Genomic DNA, 13,211 nt, shown 5'->3' with positions numbered 1-13,211 from the left:
TGTGGCGCAGGGCAATGGGAAACCAGAGGATCGGGAAGCTTACAAAGACCAACAGAGGGCAATAAAAAAAGAAATATGGAGGGAGAAGATTAAATGAGATGGTAAGCTAGCAAGTAATATAAAGGAGGACAAAGAGTTTCTTATAAAGGTCAAAAAATGGACATTGGACGACTGGGAAATGACGCTAGAAAGGCAGTAGTGGGGAACAAGGAAATAGCTGAGGAACTGAATAATTACTTCACAACAGTCTTCACAGTGGAAGACACGAGTAATATCCCAAAAATCCAAGATTGAGCGGGCAGAGCAGAGTATGGTGACCATCTCCAAGGAGAAGGTGCAAGAAAAACTGAATGGTCTGAAGGTGGATAAGTCACCTGGACCAGACGGACTACACCCCCGACTTCTAAAGGAGATAGCTGAAGAGATAATGCTGTCGTTAGTGGTGATCTTTCGGGAATCGCTAGAGTCAAGGAGAATGCTGGGTCCACTACTTTTCGTCATTTATATAAATGATTTGGACATGAGCATAAGAGGTATAGTTATTAAGTTTGTAGATGACACCAAAATTGGAGGTGTAGTGGACAGCGATGAAGGTTACCTTGGATTACAACAGGATCTTGATCAGATGAGCCAATGGGCTGAGGAGTGGCAGATGGAATTTAATTTAGATAAAAGCGAGATGCGGATTTTGGGAAAGCAAATCTTAGCAGGACTTATACACTTAATGGTAAGGTCCTAGGGAGCGCTGCTGAACAAAGAGACCTTGGAGTGCAGGTTCATAGCTCCTTGAAAGTAGAGTCACAGGTAGATAGGATAGTGAAGGCAGCATTTAGTATACTTTCCTTTATTGATCAGAGAGAATTGAGTACAGGAGCTAGGAGGTCATGTTGCAGCTGTACAGGACATTGGTTAGGCCACTTTTGGAATATTGCGTGCAATTCTGGTCTTCTTCCTGTCAGAAGGACATTGTGAATCTTGAAAGGGTTCAGAAAAGATTTACAAGGATGTTGCCAGGGTTGGAGGATTTGAGCTATGGGAAGAGGTTGAATAGGCTAGGGCTGTTTTCTCTGCAGCGTCAGAGGTTGAGGGGTGACCTTATAAAGGTTTATAAAATCATGACAGGCATGGATAAGGTAAATAGACAAGGTCTTTTCCCTGGGGTGGGGACTCCTGAACTAGCGGGCATAGGTTTAGGGTGAGAGGGAAAAGATATAAAAGAGACCTAAGGGGCAACTTTTTCACACAGGGGGTGGTGCATGCGTGGAATGAGCTGCCAGAGGATGTGGTGGAGGCTGGTACAATTGCAACATTTAAAAGGTATTTGGATGGTTATATGAATAGGAAAGGGTTTGGAGGGATATGGGCCAGATGCTAGCAGGTGGGACTAGATTGGGTTGGGACATCTGGTTGGCATGGACGAGTTGGACCGAAAGGTCTGTTTCCATACTGTTTATCTCTCAGAATCTATGACTTCAAGAAGGCCTTTGACAAGGGGGCACACAGAAGGCTACCAAGTAAAATAAGGGCCCATGGTGTCAGAGGCAAGGCACTAGCATGGATGGAAGATTTGCTGTCTGGCAGAAAGCAGAGACTGGATAAAAGGGCCTACTCAGATTGCAGTTGGTGACGAGTGGTGCAAGGATCAGTATTGGGACTGCAATTTTTCACTTTATACATTAATGATTCAGATGAAGGAACTGAGGGCACTCTGGCTAAGTTTGCAGCAATTTCCCCCCAGACGTGATGGACGATGCCCTCCACCTCATCTCCTCCACTTCCCGATCCTCCGCCCTTGAGCCCTGCCCCTCCAATCGCCACCAGGGCAGAACCCCACTGCTCCTCACCTACCACCCCACTACAACATATCATCGTCGGCATTTCCGCCGCCTCCAAACGGACCCCACCACCAGGGATATATTTCCCTCCCCTCCCCTATCAGCGTTCCGAAAAGACCACTCCCTCCGTGACTCCCTCGTCAGGTCCACACCTCCCACCAACCCAACCTCCACTCCCGGCCCCTTCCCCTGCAATCGCAAGAAATGCAAAACTCTCGCCCACACCTCCCCCTTACTTCCCTCCAAGGCCCCAAGGGATCTTTCCATATCCGCCACAAATTCACCTGCACCTCCACACACATCATTTATTGCATCCACTGCACCCGATGTGGCCTCCTCTATATTGGGGAGACAGGCTGCCTACTTGCGGAACGTTTCAGAGAACACCTCTGGGACACTCGGACCAACCAATCCAACCACCCCGTGGCTCAACACTTCAACTCCCCCTCCCACTCCACCAAGGACATGCAGGTCCTTGGACTCCTCCATCGCCAGACCATAGCAACACGACGGTTGGAGGAAGAGTGCCTCATCTTCCACCTAGGAACCCTCCAACCCCAAGGGATGAACTCAGATTTCTCCAGTTTCCTCATTTCCCCTCCCCCCACCTTGTCTCAGTCTAATCTCTCGAACTCAGCACTGCCTTCCTAACCTGCAATCTTCTTCCTGACCTCTCCGCCCCCACCCCACTCCAGCCTATCACCCTCACCTTGACCTCCTTCCACATATCGCATTTCCAACGCCCCTCCCCCAAGTACCTCCTCCCTACCTTTTATCTTAGCCTGCTTGGCACACTCTCCTCATTCTCTTGAAGAAGAGCTCATGCCCGAAACGTCTATTCTTCTGTTCCTTGGATGCTGCCTGACCTGCTGCGCTTTTCCAGCAACACATTTTCAGCTCTGATCTCCAGCATCTGCAGTCCTCACTTTCTCCCCAATACAAAGATTAGATAGAGGAACAGGTAGAATTGAGGAGGCTGCAGAACAGTTTGGACAGGTTAGGAGAGTGGGCAAAGATGTGTCAGATAGAGTACAATGTGGGAAAGTGTAAGGTCATGCACTTTGTTGAGAAGAATTCGAACATGGAATATTTTCTAAATGGGGAGAAAATTCAGAAGTGTGAAATAGAAAGAGACGGGAGTTCTAATCCAGGTAAACTTGCAGGTTAGGTCTGTAATTAAGAAGGCAAATGTAATATTGCCATTTATTTTGAGAGGACTTAAATATAAAAGCAGGGATGTACTTCGGAGGCTCTATAAGGCTTTGGTCAGACCACATTTGGAATATTGTGCACAGTTTTGTGCCCCATATGTCAGGAAGGGTGTACTGGTACTGGACTGGATTCAGAGGACGTTCACGAGAACCGCCCCAAGAATGAAAAGCTTGACATATGAGTAACGTTTAAGGACTCTGGGTCTATACTCGATGGAGTTCAAAAGAATGAGGGAAGATCTAACTGAAATTTACAGAATACTGAATGGCTTAGACAGCGTGGATGTTGGAAAAATGTTTCCATTGGTTGGAGATACTAGGACCTGAGGGCACAATTATTTGCTCCACTGTTCAATTATGGCTGATATGTTTCTCAACCCCATTCTCCCATTTTCTCCCTATAACCCTTGATCCCCTTGATACTCAAGAATCTATCCATCTCCATCTTAAATATACTCAATGACCTGGCCTCCACAGCCTTCTGTGGCAATGAATTCCATAGATTCACCACTCTGGCTGAAGAAATTTCTCCTTATCTCCATTCTAAAAGGTCTTAAAGGCCAGGTCATTGAGTATATTTAAGATGGAGATGGATAGATTCTTGAGTATCAAGGGGATCAAGGGTTATAGGGAGAAAATGGGAGAATGGGGTTGAGAAACATATCAGCCATAATTGAACAGTGGAGCAGACTTGATGGGCTGAATGGCCTAATTTTTGCTCCTATGTCTTATGGTCTTATTTTATGGGAAATGGATTGGGAGTTGTGAAACCTTCAGGCTAAACAAGTCCATGTATATTGCTGATCTTGAAACTTAAACGCAAATTAATGTTGACACTGCAATTTTAAGGGAATAAACTAAACTCTAATGTCAAGCATAGTAAAATATCTTGCTTCTGGAACTTGCTTCATTATTGTCCTAGGTATAGTTTCTACTGTTAGTGCTATAAACAGAATCTTTTTATTTAACTCTCTATAACTAATCATCAGTCACCAAGAACCATCTGGTTTTCTAAGTGGCCAAATAGAAGAATTATTTGTAGAAGCTACAAGGTGTAAAGCTCCCTATTACAGCAGGTTTGTAATTACCTCTGTTGCTTCTCCTTCAGCTTGTTTAAGGAAATCATACTGTTTTTGAGGGTCAGAGCTTTTTGCAATACTTTCCCTGCTATTTAGACACATTGCAAATTCATCTGTATGTTTAGCAATAAACTCTTGTATGATTAAAGTAATGGACGTATCTGTAGGTTTGAGCTAGAATTCTCCAACTGTACAGACCTTGTCTGCATAGGTTGCTGGGCATAACTGTATTGGCACTTCATTTATATCAGCTATCAGCCAGATGTAACAAAAGACAATTTACATCTATTCATAAAATTGAAACCCAAAATACGGTCTACTGTTTGGGGAAGCTGTACTAATATGCCTGGATGATAACAAACCACATTGCCCTACTTAAACTCAATCAGATCTATTTCATGGTAAATTTTTGGCAAATAATTGTCCTTTTCTTCCCCCAAAATAAACAAATATCTCTGGATATAAGGTCCTAGGGAGTGTTGCTGAACAATGAGACCTTGGAGTGCAGGTTCATAGCTCCTTTAAAGTGGAGTTGCAGGTAGATAGGATAGTGAAGAAGGCGTTTGGTATGCTTTCCTTTATTGGTCAGAGTATTGAGTACAGGAGTTGGGAGGTCATGTTGCAGCTGTACAGGACATTGGTTAGGCCACTGTTGGAATATTGCGTGCAATTCTAGTCTCCTTCCTATTGGAAAGATGTTGTGAAACTTGAAAGGGTTCAGAAAAGATTTACAAGGATGTTGCCAGGGTTGGACGATTTGAGCTATAGGGAGAGGCTGAACAGGCTGGGGCTGTTTTCCCTGGAGCATCGGAGGCTGAGGGGTGACCTTATAGAGGTTTACAAAATTATGAGGGGCACGGATAGGATAAATAGGCAAAGTCTTTTCCCTGGGATAGGGGAGTCCAGAACTACAGGGCATAAGTTTAGGGCGAGAGGGAAAAGATATAAAACAGACCTAAGGGACAACTTTTTCATGCACAGGGTGGTACGTGTATGGAATGAGCTGCCAGAGGATGTGGTGGAGGCTGGTACTATTGCAACATTTAAGAGGCATTTGGATGGGTATATGAATAGGAAGGGTTTGGAGAGATATGGGCCGGGTGCTGGCAGGTGGGACTAGATTGGGTTGGGATATGTGGTCGGCATGGACAGGTTGGACCGAAGGGTCTGTTTCCATGCTGTACATCTCTATGAATCTATGATAACAATGCTTGAATCCATCAACCGGGTTTACTTGGTAAACAACTCCCACATGCTTATTCCAAGTTACAAGCAGTCACATACAATGCTGCGTACAATTGTGGTGCCCGGATATCTAACAGACCACTATGACACCTCCCTTATCTAGCAACACAGGAAACTGCAGGTCACAGGTACACGACAGGTCACAACAAGTTCTGACTACAGTTTTAACATAGGTCAGAACTTAAACTTGCTTGACCAAAGTTCCCAGCATGTTTGTAGCTCTTAACCAGTTTCATCGCCATTTCTGCTGCTGGCCACCTGACCACAGGTTTGATACTCATCACAGCAGTTGGTAAAATTTAAAGGGTTCTTGTGGTGCAATGGCATTGACACGGCCGCTGAGCTGAAAGGTTCAGGTTCAAGTTCTACCTGTGCAAAAGATGTATCATAACATGTCTGAATAGATTGATCCAACCATATATGGCTGCTTCATCATTGACCTTCTTTCCATCATAAGATGGGAATGTTGTCTGATAAGTGCACAATGTTCAGCACTATTGCCACTCACCAGATGTTGCAATTGGCCATAACCTTTTTCAGTAAGACCTGGACAGAATCAAGGATTGGGCTGACAAGTGGCAAGTAACCCTCAAGTCACACAAATGGCAGGTCTTGACTACCTCAACAGAATTTAACCATCTCTCTTTGACATTCAATTGTGTTCCCATCTTGGAATTTCCCATGTCAACATTCTAGGGGTTACCATTCACCAGGAAGTGAACTGGATGAGACAAACAAATACTGTGGGTACCACAGCAGGTCAGAGGCTACAATCACTAAGTAGTTTGATATCATCTAATATAAAACAGCCCACTTAATTGGCACCTTACCCACTTCTTCAACATTGACAGTGACAGCTGTGTGTACAATTCTTATTATGCATTGCAGCAATGCATGATTGTACCTTCCAAATCCTCTGAGAAGACATGGGCAGCAAATGCATTCTTTTCTTTCAGGTCCATCATTTATTACCCATTCTTAATTACCCTGGAAATGAGTGGCTTGATTAGCAATGTTGCCATTTGAAACACATTGCTGGGAGTCTGGAGGCACCTGTTTACCATGTGAGATGACAATATTCTTCTCCAAAGATTAGTAATGAAGCAGATAGAATTTTATGACATTCGATGATAGTTTCATGATCACTATGACTGAAATTAGTCTCCAATTTTAGATTTTACCAATTGATAAAATAGAATTTCTAGATTTTACTAATTCTGTTTTAAATTACATTAGCTGCAAAAGTGTGATGTGACTTTATATCCCCAGAAGCCTAACCTGGACCTCTAGATTGCCAGTCCTGCAACATTATCAGCATCTTCAAAATAATGGGAGCTACCCTCAAGGCAGTCAGTTTTCTGATTTGGAATTATAAAACAGTTCCTTCACTATTGCTAGGTAAAAACCCTGGAACTCACTTCCTAAAAGTACTGTGGGTTATTTAACCCACAGTGAGCTGCAGTTGTTCAAAAAAACAGCTCACTGCCACTCTCTCGCAGGCAATGGGCAATAAATACTGGCCTAGCCAGTGATACCTACATCCTTCGAACAAATAAAAAAACTTAGTATTTGTAGCATACTGTATTATAACTTTACCCTCAATTTACAAAAAGAAAAGACAGGTCAAAACCAATTAGTCCAATTCACCATGGACCCAAATACCTGACCTGCATAATAATCCATGAGCCATACAACATCCTTGGAAAGATGGCAACACCAATAACAAATGTCAGAAAAAAGCTCAGGAACATTTACTTCGAATTCACAAAACTGATCAAACAAGTTCCAGAAAATGGTGACAAGCAGGTCACAACAATTTTATTTCTACACATAGTTAGTGACAGCTATGAACATGTTCTGTCCTCTTTGAATGCTTGCAGCAATTTATACTCAGTACATATGCTACCAACATCCATTCTTTTGCCTTCCATTGCACAATCATACATCTGCCCCATCCTCAGCTGCGAAAGTGTGGTTGATGGGAAGCTCCAATATGCAGAAACCATTTAATTCTTTGAGTAATAAGTACCCTCAGGAGTAGAGAGGACTACAAGGAGATGCTGTCCATAATAAATCAAAAAAATTAAGACAACAGCGTAATTGTTTGCACTTGAACTACTAATAAATATGTACCTTTATGCTGCATTTTGATGGGATAAAATTGAGCCACTTACCTGAAAAATCATCCAATACTCTAAACATAAAACATAGAAAATAGCAGGAATAGGCGCCTTTTAAGCATGAATCACCATTCAATATGATCACGCCTGATCATCTATCGCAGTATCCTGTTCATGGTTTTGTCCCATACTCACTGACCTCTTTAGCTGTTAGAGCTATCCTCCTTGAAAACATTCAATGTTTTGGCCTTAAAAGCATTCTGTGGCTGAGAATTTCACATGCTCACCAGTCTCTGGGTGAAGGTATTTCTCCTCATTTCAGTTTTACACAGCCTAGCCTGTACCCTTAAACTGTGACCCCCTGATTCTGGACTCAACTGCCAATACGAATATTCTCCCTGCATTTATCCCATCTAATCCTGTCAGATTTTACAGGTTTCTATGAAATACCCCCTCATTCTTCCAAACCTCAATGAATATAGTCTTAACTGATCTAGTGTTCATTGTACAACAGTTCTATCATCCCAGGAATCGACCTGGTAAAACCTTTGTGCACTCATTCCACTGTGAGAACATCCTTCCTTAGAAAACCAAAATTGCAAACTTTGGACAAAGAAGAATACCTCCAACTGACAAAAGGAATTTGAAAGCACTCACACTCCTGCTGACAGCTGATGTGTTGCTTTGCCAATCCTCCAGGCTTTTGCTTGCAGAAACCAGCAATTCCTAGCATCTTGTAGTCTGACACTTTTCAGGTACCTTTCCCTAAGAGGGTGTGAGCAACCACTGTGGTCTATGGTTATGCTTGGCAAGATATTATTATGGCTTGGTATTGCCTTTGGCATGTGATGGGACGGGATCATGCTTTTCAATCATATGTCTGATCAAAATCTTTACCAATTAGCACTCTTCACGGGCATATGTTGGAAGAATTTCTAGTTGATACGCTAGAAATCCTTCCAACATATGCCAGTGATGAGTGCTGAGTAGAAAAGATTCCAGTTTTGGCTGTTTAAGGAACATATATGCCTTGGCAACAAAAACAGAAATTTCTGAAAACATTCAGCAGATATGGCAAGATCTACAGATCGAAACCATAGTTAACATTTCAGTGACTTTTCCTCAGAACTGATGATAGGTAGGAAAAATTTTTTTTTATGCAGAAGATAAGGTGAGGGAAGGGGGTAAGGAGTGAATGATAGGTGGACGTGGAGCCCAATGAGAGAGAAGTATAGTTGGATAAAAGAGTGGGTGACAATCAGCCGAGGAGAATGAATAGCTACTAATGGGGACAATTAGCAGCTAATAATGTGTTGTCATATGTAATAGGACACCATGTGATAACAAGGCCTGGTGTGTGGGGGTTGGGATGAGGACTTGGGAGAAGGTGCCTCAAATCTTAAAACTGTTGAATGCAATACTGAGTCCAGAAGGCTGTAGAAAATGAGGGGCTGTTCTTCCAGCTTGCACTGAGCTTCAGTGGAGCACTGCAGCAAGCCAGAGACACAGACATCAGCTGGGGAACACAGTGGTGTGAAGTGGCCGGCAACTAGAAGTTCAGGGTCTTTGTGGAAGATTTGTTTGTGCCCTTGTATACTGAAGAGGGAGGAAGTAAACAGACAGGTGTTACACCTGTGTTGGGGTTGTCGGGGTGGTGAAGTGGGTGTGAACCTGGCTGTATTGGAGGGAATGGTCCTTATGGAAGGCTGACAGGGGAGGAGAATGTATCTGGTGGTGATATCACACTGAAGGCGGTGGAAATGGTGACCAATGATCCTCTGGATGTGGATACTGGTGGGATGATTTGTGAGGACAAAGGGGTCAATACATTGCAGTTGTGGGAGTGAAGACAAGAGTGGGCTCCAATGCGGGAGATGGGTCAGACCTGACTAAGGGTCATGTCAACTATACTGCTGAGGAATCCTTGATTGAGAAAGAAGGTTGACATTTCAGAGGCCCCCTTGTCAAAGTTGGCATGATGCGGAACAGATGTGATGGAGAAACGTAATGAATGGAATAGAATCTTTACAGGAAACAGGGTGTGAGAATGATGTTAACTCTGATTTCTCTACACAGATGCCATACCTGTTGAGCTTTTCCATCAATTTCTGTTTTGGTTTCTGACTTCCAGCATCTGCAGTGTTTTCGATTTTTACATATCCCTTGGCAATTAGGTCCTGAATTGGAACTTTAACACAGAACATCTAACTTAGAGGCATAGCATCTACTCCATTGAACCACAAAACCTTCCATCTTGACAGATTAACACATTTTAAATGGCCAGAAAGTTTCCTGCCACTTCCCCTATTTAAAACAAGGGATTTGAGAGACATGGAGACTAAGAGAATTGGGAAAATAGGGGTGCTAAGTAATAAGGATCATAAGGTGGGAACTTAGTGAGAAAAGGAATTAAAAATGGGCAAACTGGAAGGAGAATGAGTTACTTAGAAAGGTTTGTGTAAAACTGAGTTCAGGATCATGACTCTGTGAGAAGTACCTCAAACAGTAATCCATTTGCCTGATATCAAGGATGGAGTAACTGAACACCTCAGATTTTCAGTGCGGAGAGCCAACAAGGATTCATGAAAGGTAGGTTAAGACTGAAAAAACTAATCAAATTCTTTGAAGAGGTGACTAAGATAATGGATAAGGTATGTCTATGTTGAAGGAATTACAATGTAGATTTACAAAATTATACCTGCACTTCAGAGATATTGTAGTCCTGTTTTCTCTTGAACTTAGAAGTTAAGGGGTGATCTGGGTGATTCTGGAAAAGACAAGGTAGATAAATTATTTCCTCTGGTTGGTGATTCGAGAACTAGAATGCATTGTCTAAAAATTGGACGAGACCAATCAAGATAGATGTTAGAAAGTCCTTCTACACATAAAGGGCAGTCAGATGTTTGGAATTCTCTTCCATAAATGGCAGTGGATGTTAGATTACTTGTTAATTTTCAATCTGAGAGAAGTAAATTTTTGTTAAGCCAGGTATTAAGGGACTATAGTTAAAGACATGTATATGGTGTTAGGCCACTGATTAGCCATGACCTCACTGAATGGTCGATGATATGGACCAGACGGAATCCCCTCAAAATATTCAGAAGGTAGGGTCTAGACCATAACTTTTTCTTATTTTAAAGGTAAATGTAAGGTGTTGATTCCAGATATAATTTGATTGGTCAAACTACCAGTTGTAAAGCAATACACACTTTATTCATCCACTGTAGTTAAAATACAACAAAATAAAGGAATTGGAATAACAACTCTATTGGAAAACTTAAAAGAATAATAGATACAATAACTATTACTAATTAAACTGTTCCAATATAGTAATATCTCATAAACACACCCTTGGCAAAAGGCAAATTCAGAACACAAATTCTCACATTGGGAACTCCTGCAGCAGACAGAGTATGGGCAGCACAGTGGTTCAGTGGTTAGCACTGCTGCCTCACAGCACCTGGGACTCAAGTTTAATTCCAGCCTTGGACGACTGTCTGCGTGGAGTTTGCACATTCTCCCCATTTCTGCATGGGTTTCTTCCCAGTGCTCTGATTTCCTCCCACATTCCAAAGATGTGCAGGTTAAGTGAACATGCCATGCTAAATTGCCCATACTATTCAGGGGTATGTAGGTTAAATGCATTAGTTAGAGAAATGTAGAATAATTGGTCTGGGTGGGATGCTCTTTGGACAGTCAATACGGACTTGAGGGGAGCCAAATGACCAGTTTCCACACTATAGGGATTCTATGAACCCCTTTCTGGCTGGAACCAAGAGAAGGAAAATTAGCCTCTACTTCTTCAAGAGCCCAACAGCAACTGCTGAAAGCTAAACTTAAGATTTTGGTTGTGTGAGAACCACACCCATTCAGACTGTTTCTATTATTCCAACTTTTTTAAAAAAAGAGCTGTTTACTTGAGTGGCTCTGTTAAACTGCTCAGCGCTTCTGCCTTAAAACCTTTTCTAAAAAAAACTAGGACAGTACCATGTCTTAAAACCACAGCATTGACACAGTGTGGAGCTAAATGTTCCCATGGTCTTGGACAATTTCTTCTTTTTGTTCAGACTAATTTTGACATGAGGTTGTTCTGGACCAGGCCAGGCCCTAACTTTGTTAGTTGTTTTAAGCAGATGTAACACCAGGAGGGATGCAACTGGTTTACTCACTTAGTTTTAAACAAAACAGAATTTATTTGCAAGATTACTGAATGAAACACAAACAAAAGAGCACAGAGTACAGAATAACCACACCTATCCAAAAACCAACAGATCATCCTAATTTAATGATGCTATTCCCAATACTTGCAACAATCCCCATAAATACCCCTTGACACAAACCCAGGGTCTTACAGGAGAGAAGCGAGAGAGAGGAGAATCAGCCTGCACCTGCTTCTTTGGGGTCCAGTAGCTTTTTCACCTCTCCTGTATTAAAACCTCACCAAACCACAGACAACCTGAACTGGGAGAACTGGCCACTCCCCTTTCATGTGTAAGTTTTTTTTAAACTTAAAATACTTTTGCCTGAGGCAGTATGTTAGCTATAATCACATTGGCTCTGAAAACCCTTCAACTTAGACTTTTCAGAGATCTGTGTCTTTTACGACCTCTCTGAAAAAAAACCCGAGGACAACATAACCTTGTTAAAGGAGCAGCTCAGTAACAAAGTTCAATAACAGACCAATTCTAATTGGGAGGTATTTCCATTTTGACATAAAATGTCAAAATGCAAAGAAAGAGAAATAATATAAATTAAATGTGGATCTATTAGGGAGCTTGGCCAAACCTTAGCCACCGCAAGGGATTGATTTCAGAATTAAGAGTGTACTACACATAACTTAGTGATAGTGTTAAAAATCACACAACACCAATTTATAATCCAACAGGTTTGTTTGAAAGCACTAGCTTTCAAAGTGCTGCTTCTTCATCAGGTGGTTGTGAAGCAGGATCATAAGACACAACTTATAGCAAAAGATGTGTCCTGCAGCTGAAATAATATTGAACAAACCTAGATTGTTAAGCCTTTCAGCTTTTAGAATGGGTTTGCTGGTTTCAGTTCTTTAATATGTAAGTTTCAGAACTTCTTTTAAGGCACATTCTCAAGATAACTTAAGGTTTTATAATAAAAAGTGACATCTCAGCTCAGACAATGCCTTAAAGTGTGAGGTTCACCTATCTGTATCCCAATCTTCCAAAGTTCTACTTCCAAAGTGAAATTTACAAAATATTACATGGATTGACTGCCTTCAGGTTCTGCATTTTTTTGAGCAAAATAGAATGTATCTGCAAATACAAATTCACTCCACAAACTTATATGTGTGTGCACGTGCAGGAGACAGAGACACAGGGTGAGTGTGCACGTGTGGGTGTACATGAGAGTTTGTTTGCATGTGTGCAAGTTCGGTAAAGTGTGTGTGTGAGATGGGGTATAAGCTTGTGAGAGGGGATGTGCATGGATATGTGTGTGTGTGTGTGAGAGAGAGAGAGAGAGAGAGGTCTGTGTGAGTGTGTATCTAAGTATGTGTGAGTATGAGAGAGTGTATAGTGCGGGGGGGGGGGTCATCTGTAGTGTGACATGAACCCAAGGCGTCGGTTGTATTACATTGCCTGTTTATAAGGGGGATGTAAGGGGGATGTAACTGAAACCTGCACTACTAACATCAGTTAATGTTAGTAAATTTCAACTCTTTCCTGATGACTTATGTTAGACTAACTGGTCTCT

Source organism: Chiloscyllium punctatum, chromosome 14, assembly GCF_047496795.1.
Source record: "Chiloscyllium punctatum isolate Juve2018m chromosome 14, sChiPun1.3, whole genome shotgun sequence".
Classification (NCBI taxonomy): Eukaryota; Metazoa; Chordata; class Chondrichthyes; order Orectolobiformes; family Hemiscylliidae; genus Chiloscyllium; species Chiloscyllium punctatum.
The sequence above is the reverse complement of the archived record's forward strand: the minus strand, read 5'-3'. Positions refer to the sequence as shown.